Below are 8,846 nucleotides of genomic sequence, written 5' to 3'. Positions count from 1 at the left end.
ATGTGTCAAAACGTGTTAGTTTAGCTAGTGTATGAGTGTTGTAATGAAGATGTTAAAATGTGTATTAAAATAAACAGCAGTGATTTAGACTACCTCAAACTTCAACCCCCACCACCCCCACACACACGTGGCGGGTGGTGATTGGAGAAGGAGAAAAAAAAGAAAAAGAAAAAGAAAAAGTGACCAATCAAAAAAGAAAAAAGAAACGTGTTAGTTTTTTTTTTTTTTTTTTTTTGGAGAACAAAAAAATGTAGTTGAACTTTTGAACTTTTAAAGTTGTTCCAACTTTTAGGGCCCAATTTGACTAATTTAATCAAGGGCAAATTACATTGTTGGTACCTCTACATTAGTCCTTAGTCATTTTGGTTCCTATATTTCATTTGACTCGATTTTGACTCTAAATTTGTTACTTTGTTTCATATTGGACCAATTGATTCCATTGTTAACATTTTTTATGCCAAATGTGCACATTAGTGGCATGTCTCGTGCTTTTAGGAGCAGAATTATATACTTGAACAGTTTAGTGACTTACCCTCAACCAACTCAATGAACACTTTGCTGTCTAAATTGTGCAGTTAAATAAAACAAATAGATTCATACGAAATAAAATTGATTTACAAGAAAAGAAATCATGGGATTACACCATACAACTTTATGAACAGAAATACAAACAACAAAAATAAGGCATAGAAGCATAAACCGAAATCTGTGTGATACCACAGTTTCCTTAAAACAAATTAGCCGTCTCACCGTGAGTGCCCGAACAGTAGCATGCCTAAGGCTACTGTTATATATATCAAGGTCATGATTAGAATTTAAATAAATAAATATTTTCCTCATGTTTTATTTTGCTTCCAATTTGTTTTCTGCATGAAAAGAAAATTAGGTTGTTGATGATTAAATAACTGGTCTATTATTTGTTTTAGATGCATAGTTTTATGAGTATGATTTTAAATTTCTTACCATGCTTTGCATGTTTTATTTTATAGCTTTCTAATAAAATTTGCATGCTCATAAGTGATTAAATTAAAATTGACATGCTAATTAGTTTTTAATTTTTGAGTATACACGTGATCATTAGATCATGAAGTTGTAGCATAATTTACATGTTCTAATTTTTCTAGATTTTAGTTTCTAAATTTTTAGTTTAATAGAATTATTTGGATGTTAATTGCTAGAATAATTTATAAATTTATTACATGTTCATTGCATTTGCATTGGCAAAATTTTCATATAATTATTGCCTATTAATTGAAGTATTTGGAGTTATAGAGTCTTGTAAATTGTCTGAATTTATGTACATGATTATTGTGGTATAATTTCCTATAACTCTTGTCATTTAATTTTAATTTAATTTTTAAAGTTATAAGGTTTGTAATTTATTTGGGAGTTACAAGTTTAATTGTATAACTTATCTAGCATTTTAATTTTACTTAATTTTGCTATTTAATTAATTTATTGCTGTTACAGTTTCATTGGATTATTTATTTTGTATTTTGTTGTGTTTTTCTGCTAACTTACTTTACAGGCATACCTATGCGCAAGGGAATGGAAAAAATATATATATAAATCCAAATGAATAAAATTTGGGATTGCAATAAAAATTTGGACTACTAATCTTTTTGATTGAACAGAAATACCTAAGCGAGAAAAGAAGTTTATAAAATAATAATCCTATTTGGATTGGTCTACTTTGGTTTATATTTGAAGCAAAAACTTTTTTTTGCTTGGATTTAGTTAGTTATTTACCTAATTTTTGAAGCAAGTTTGTTTGTTTGTATTGTTAGAAGCATTTTATTTGCTTATCATTTTTTCAGTAATTTTTAAATTGCTTGTAAGTTTGGACCTTGGTTTGTTTTAATCTAGTTCATCTCTAGAAAACTTAATTCTGAAAATTGTTTCCCATGGATTAGGAGTCAATATGCTTTTGAAAGTTTTGTCAAAAGGTTAACTGGGTTTTAAGTGGGACCGATGTGACCCCTCCAGTCTTCCTCGGAGCATTCCTGACTATGTTCGATTCTTGGTTAAGTAGTGAGGCTAGTTTTGAATTAAATTTCCAACTGTAGAATTTTCTAGTATTAAGTTTAATTTCTGGAAACACAGAAAGTGAAATTCTGTTGTCTTTTTCAGAAATAATAACTATCACTGATGCTGCTGCTGCTAATGTTGGTGGGGATTTGAACCTCAAGGCAACTAGCTTGCCAACCCCTATTGATGTGACCTCTGTGGTCAACCCGGTTGTTGTGACCTCTGTGGTCAACCTTATTGCTACTCCTACTGTTCCGGGAGGCCCGTTCAACCATCACAAGCGCCCGAAGAAGTTTATGGGAGTGAATTTCAAGAGGTGGTAGCAGAAGATGCTGTTCTACTTGACTACTCTTAGCCTTGCGAGGTTTTTGAGTGAGGATCCACCAGTTGTGAAGAAGAATAAGCAAGACAAACAGAAGCTCATGGCTCTAGATGCTTGGAAGTAGTCAGACTTCCTTTGCTGGAACTATGTTCCGAATGGCTTGGCAGATTTATTGGTCAATGTGTTTTATGCCAAGAAGTCGGCAAAGGAGTTGTGCAATGCTTTGGACAAGAAGTACAAGACCGAGGATACTGGGGCAAAGAAATTTGTCGTTGGTCGGTTTCTAGACTTTAAGATGGTCGACTAAAAAACCATCATCAGTTAATTCCAAAAGTTCCAAGTTATTTTGCACCGGATTCATACAAAGGGAATGTTCCTGAGTGAATCATTCCAAGCAACTGCACTGATTAAGAAGCTGCCTAACGGCTAGAAAGACTTCGAGAACTACTTGAAGCATAAATGAAAGGAGATGACAGTCGAAGAACTCGTTGTCAAGTTCCAGACTGAGGAAGACAACAAGAGGAAATGAGGGAATACCTCTACTGTAAAAGCAAATGTGGTTGAGCATGGCTAGTCCTTGGGGGTAAAGAAAAAGCCACCGACAGACAAAAGCTCAAAGCTGGGGACAAGAGGCGGTGTCTCCAAAAGGTCGGTCTACAAGCCGCAAGAACCTATTTGTAGGTTTAATGGAAAGTGCTTCAACTGTGGAAACGATGGGCATCAAGCAGTTGGCTGCAGTAAAAAGAAAAAGTCAAACAACAAGGACCCTTCACAAAACAAAAGTCGAGCTCACATGGCTGAGATGGAGGATCTATTTCAAGATGTGGACAACATGCATCTGGCAACTGTCGTCTCCAAAGTGAACATGGTGGGGTCCAACCCGAATGAGTGATGGGTGGACACTAGGGCCACTCACCCCACCTGTGCGGAGAAGAAGATGTTCACAACTTTCGAACCAGTTTCAAATGGTGAGAAGTTGTTCATGGGAAATTCTGTGACCTTCACTGTTGAGGGTAAATGCAAGGTGGTCTTGAAGATGACTTCAGGAAAAGAACTGACTCTGAACAATGTCCTATTTGTGCCGGACATTCATAAGAACCTTGTCTTGGGGTCGCTCTTAAGCAAGCATGGCTTCCGTATGGTGTTTGAGTCTGACAAGGTCGTGTTGGTCTATGTGGAGAAGGGATATATGTTGAGTGGTATCTTCAAGTTAAATGTAATGACTATTATCCCAAAACTTTATGAGAAAGCTTCTTCTTCTACTTATATGCTTGAGTCCCCTAATTTATGGCATGATAGACTGGGTCATGTAAATTTTGACTATTTGTATAAATTAATCAAGTTAGATCACATACCATTTTTCAAGATTAATCCAAATCACAAGTGTGAAACTTGTGTAGAAGCAAAATTGACAAGGATTTTTTTTCATTCTGTTGAAAGAAGTACCGAGCCTTTCAATTTAATGCATAGTGATGTATGTGACTTGAAAGTCATACAATCACGTGGTGGCAACAAATACTTCATCACTTTTGTTGATGATTGTACTAAATACTGGTATGTGTATTTGCTCAAATGCAAAGATGAGACGATTGATAAATTTATTTTTTTCAAGAATGAAGTTGAGAATCAATTAAGCTGAAAGATCAAGGCAGTAAGAAGTGATCGCGGTGGTGAGTATCAATCCCCATTTCCTGAGATTTGTGCTCAATTTGGGATTATTCACCAAATCACAGCGCCTTACTCTCCTCAATCAAATAGTGTTGTTGAACAGAAGAATAGAACGTTAAAAGAAATGATGAATGTAATGTTAATAAGTTCTGGGTTGCCACAGAACTTATGGGGGGAAGCAATTTTCTCCGTGAATTACATTCTAAATAGAAAGGCCGCAAGCCTTTTTATAATTTCCTACGAATGTAGGGGTGTCTTGCAAAAGTGGCGGTACCTACACCCAAGCGATTTAGGATAGGTCCGAAAACCATGGATTGTATATTCATTGGTTATGCATAGAATAGTAGTGTATATAGGCTTCTTGTGCCCAAGTCTGATATTTTAGATATACATAAGAATACCATAATGGCGTCAAGGAATGCGTCCTTCTTTGAAGACGTATTTTATTGTCGAACTCGAGGAGAGGATCAAAGTTCTGAGAAGGAACTTGAAGATGATCAAGATGAGGAACTAGATGAGCCAAAAAGGAGCAAGAGGGCTAGGACTGCCAAGTCCTTTGGCCTGGACTTCTTGACTTATATGTTACAGGGAGAATCTCAAACTTTTCATGAAGCTGTGACTTCACCTAAAAATCCTTTATGGAAAGAAACAATTAAGAGTGAAATTAACTCCATCTTACAGAACCATACTTGAGAGTTGGTTGATCTATTCCCATGCAGTAAGGCCTTGGGGAGTAAGTGGATTTTTAGAAGAAAGATGAAAGCGGATGGGTCAATTGATAAGTATAAAGCTAGACTAGTTATCAAAGGATACAGGTAGAGAGAAGGTTTAGATTACTTTGATATGTATTCACCTATGACAAGGATTATATCCATTTGCATGGTGATTACAATAGCTGCTTTACGTGGTTTGGAGATACATCAAATGGATATAAAGACAGCTTTCTTAAATGGAGATTTAGATGAAGAAATCTACATGGAGTAACCCGAGGGGTTTTCAGCTCCAGGGAAAAATAAGAAAGTCTGTAAACTTGTCAAGTCATTATATGGATTGAAGCAAGCTCCTAAGCAATGGCATGAGAAGTTTGACAACGCTATGTTGTCAAATGGGTTTAGAATCAATAAGTGTGACAATTGCGTAAATGTTAAAGACACTGGCAGAGGTTATGTCATTTTATGTCTATACGTAGATGACATACTCATTGTTGGTAATAATGATGACATGATTAGAACTACCAAGAGATTGTTAAACTCTAAGTTTGACATGAAAGATATGGGTCTTGCAGATGTCATTCTGGGTATTAAGATTACCAGAACATCTAGTGATATTGTACTTTCCCAGTCTCACTATGTTGAGAAGATGCTTGAGAAATTTGATAAATTAGATACAAGTGTATCTAGGACATTGGTAGACGTGAGTCTACATTTGACCAAAAATAATGGTGAGAGTGTTTCTCAGCTAGAATATTCTTGAGTCATTGGAAGTTTGATGTATCTGATGAGTTGTATAAGGCCGAATATAGCCTACTTTGTTAACAGACTTAGCGGTTGTTTGGGATGACCTAAATAAGTGCACTTTTTGACTTGTTATGAAATATAGGTTGGATTTGGGTTGGGTTTGAAGTGATGTGTTAGAGAGGTGATGCGACTTAAATAGGATAGTGACTTTTTGACTTTTTGGCTTTTTTGAAACGTGCCAAACCAGGTCTCAGTAGATACACGAGTAATCCGAATGTCACACATTGGAGGGGCATTATGCGTGTGTTAGGTTATTTACGCTACACCAGAATTATGGGATGCATTATACCGAATACCCAGTGGTACTAGAAGGGTATAGCGACGCTAATTGGATATTTGATATAAAGGACTCCAAATCCACTAGTGGGTTATGTGTTTACCTTCGGAGGGGTAGCCGTGTTTTGGAAATCTTCTAAGTAAACATATATATCGAGATCAACAATGGAATTTGAGTTTATTCCTTTGGATAAAGCAACTGAAGAAGCTGAATGGCTTCGCCAGTTCGTTGAGGATATTCCACGTTGGCTGAAACTTAAGCTTGCTATCTATATTCATTGTGATAGCCAATCAGCGATTGGACGGGCACAAAGTCATATGTATAATGGAAAGTCTAGATATATCCGTCGGAGACATAATTCCATACGATAACTACTCTCTAATGGCGTTGTCTTTCTAGGCTATGTAAAGTCTAAGAACAATATTGCGGATTTACTAACCAAAGGGTTAACTCGAGAGTTAGTAGAAACGTCGTCACGAGGAATGAGGTTAAGGCCTTCAGTAATGTTACTGAAACGGAAAACCCAACCTGGTTAAGTGGAGATCCCAAGATCTAGGTTCAAAGGGATAGCCTAATTTCGTGTAACGAATGAGTCACTGAAGAGGTAAATCCTCTTGCCCATTCCTTTGTACAGTGATACCCTGTGGGGGTGGAAGGTTAAGTTAATGCTTTTAATGACCTAAGTGATATGAATAATCAACCATGGTATAATAAGATACTCTATATAGGTCACCTATGTGAGTGTGAAGTGGGGCCGCTTCTTTAAGAATTGGTAAGGCCAAATTCTTTAAAAAACACTCACTGAACCAGACTAGTGTTCTAGAGCCATACTGGACACACTAGTGAGAATAAGAACAATGGTTGGACTAACTCCTACGTGAGGTCTATTGTCTCGGTTTACACAAACGGCAGAATAGTTTAAGATATCACGTTCACTGGTCAGCTAGTAAATCCAATAGGCTTTCATTGCGAAAGGTTCAAGGCTAACAGCTACCTTTTCTGATGCAAGGTTAGTCTGTGTGCTCTCTCTCCGAGTCTTTGTTGTAAACGTTGTCCGTTTTCTTTATTCGGTCAATTTTTATTCATGTGGGGGATTGTTGGAAAAAACGGTTTTATGGTGACTTTAATGTGAAATTAAAGTAAGTCCCAACCATTGGTTGAAATGAGATTAAATGAGTTTAGATTATTTGTAACAAGGTCTTTACACCACAAAAAGAATGACCAAAAACCATTGAGAATTGAATAAGAAATTGACTCATTATGTTGGCCTCTGTAGACACCCCATTTTTAACCGACCTCAAGACTTAGACGTCATCGATTGAGCGCTCGGTGATTGCGCATGTTGTACTCGTTCTGAGGTTACGGAGTCTCGGTTGAGAGCCTTGCCTCCGGACTTCGGGACTCTTTTGTGCTTTGCCTCAGTTTGTGAACCAGGTTCTGTTTTCTCTTCTCGAAGGGAGGGAGAGGTCTCATAGACCATCTCTCAGTGGTCATAGGCTACTTTTCATGGTCGTAGACCACTGTTCCCGTTTGGAGACCAGTTTTCGATTTTCGGAGCCGTCAGCCGTGCGCCTCGGTTCGGGACCGCTTAACTTTCTCCGTTTGCCCTGATTTTTAGCACACACCTTGTTTCCTCTCTCTGGAGGGACACTGTGGCCCGGGAGACCACCTTTGTGGTCGCACGCCACTTTCGATGCTTAACAGTCAGTTTTCGGGGCACCCGACTGCGCGTTTTGGCCCCCGAACCTTCGTTTTGCATCTGTCTTGGTTCATTTTTGGCATGGACCCTATTTTCATTGTTTGGAAGGTGGTACAAGGATGGGAGACCACTTTTTCTTTTTGGAGACTACTTTTCTCCCGCCGGCCGGTTTTCTTGTCAGGTAACTGGTCTCCCTCGTTTTTGGGCCACAATTGCTGGTCTCCCACCATACCACTTGCTTGCATTTCATGTGGAGACCACCCTGGGAGGCTGCCGACCACTTGAACCTTTTGACCCTGGTCGGCCGACTACTTGAACTGGTCGGCCAGCTCCCATCAGTTCTGTCTCAGTGAGTTGATTCCAGCTGTGCCAGTTGGGAGGCACAGACTGCATCCTCCATACACGTGTATGAAGGATGTTTGCCCTTGGTTTTAAGCTTCTAGGAGAAGCTTTAGTCCCTATTGTCTATAAAGGAAGAGCTCCCCTTCCTTGTAGAGGGTTCAAAAAAAAAAAAAATTGTCTAAGGCATACAAGACTTCTCCCTCTATATCTCTACATCCAAGCTTAAAAAGTGCATGGTTCTTGCACCTTTGCATACCATCTCCCAACCTAACCCCTCCACCATCACTCTAAGCATCTTGGAGGCCATTTTCAGAGGTTGAGAGGTTGTCTTTGTGGTCCAGAGATTGCTGGTCCTTTTGTGCTACAAGGGTAATACACTTTCTCCATTTTAAGGCTTTATTTTGTTTCATCTTTTAGCTATACTTGCAAGCATATTTGAGCTTTGGTGTAAACTAAAAAAAGTCTTATTTTGAGGCCCTTAACATGTTTGTTTAAGATCATTTTTCTGTTGGGGGTCATCTACCCCCTTGCATGCTTCATTTTACATTGTTTTGAGTCATGCCTTAGAGCATTTGTGTTGGCCTTTGTTTGGCCTTTTAGCCACTGAAATCTAGTGGATTTTCAGTGGCTAGCATGCTATTTTGAGTGCCAAAATCAGATAGGGGTGACCCTCTCTCTCCTTGTTTTGTTTTCTAGCATTTTTGGCCTTACAAATGAGCCCTTATTTGCATGCTTCCAAGCCATGTTTCAGACCATTTTTGATGAGTTTTAGGACCTGCATAGGCTCTGTCCAGAGCTTGTTTTTCCATATTGGATGTCCATCTTGCATGTGTAGAATAACCCTCTTCATAGTATATCAAAAGAGCATCTCATTCTTGCATGCATTAACCATGTTTCAGTGGGTTTTTGGGCTTTATTTGGCATGTCATACCTCTGAATTTTTCTGTTTTAGTGGCCTCTTGATTGCCTCACATGCTTGTAGTGCAAATCCTC

This window comes from Camellia sinensis, chromosome 14 (assembly GCF_055761805.1).
Source record: "Camellia sinensis isolate YWXY chromosome 14, ASM5576180v1, whole genome shotgun sequence".
NCBI classification, from domain to species: Eukaryota; Viridiplantae; Streptophyta; class Magnoliopsida; order Ericales; family Theaceae; genus Camellia; species Camellia sinensis.
The sequence above is the reverse complement of the archived record's forward strand: the minus strand, read 5'-3'. Positions refer to the sequence as shown.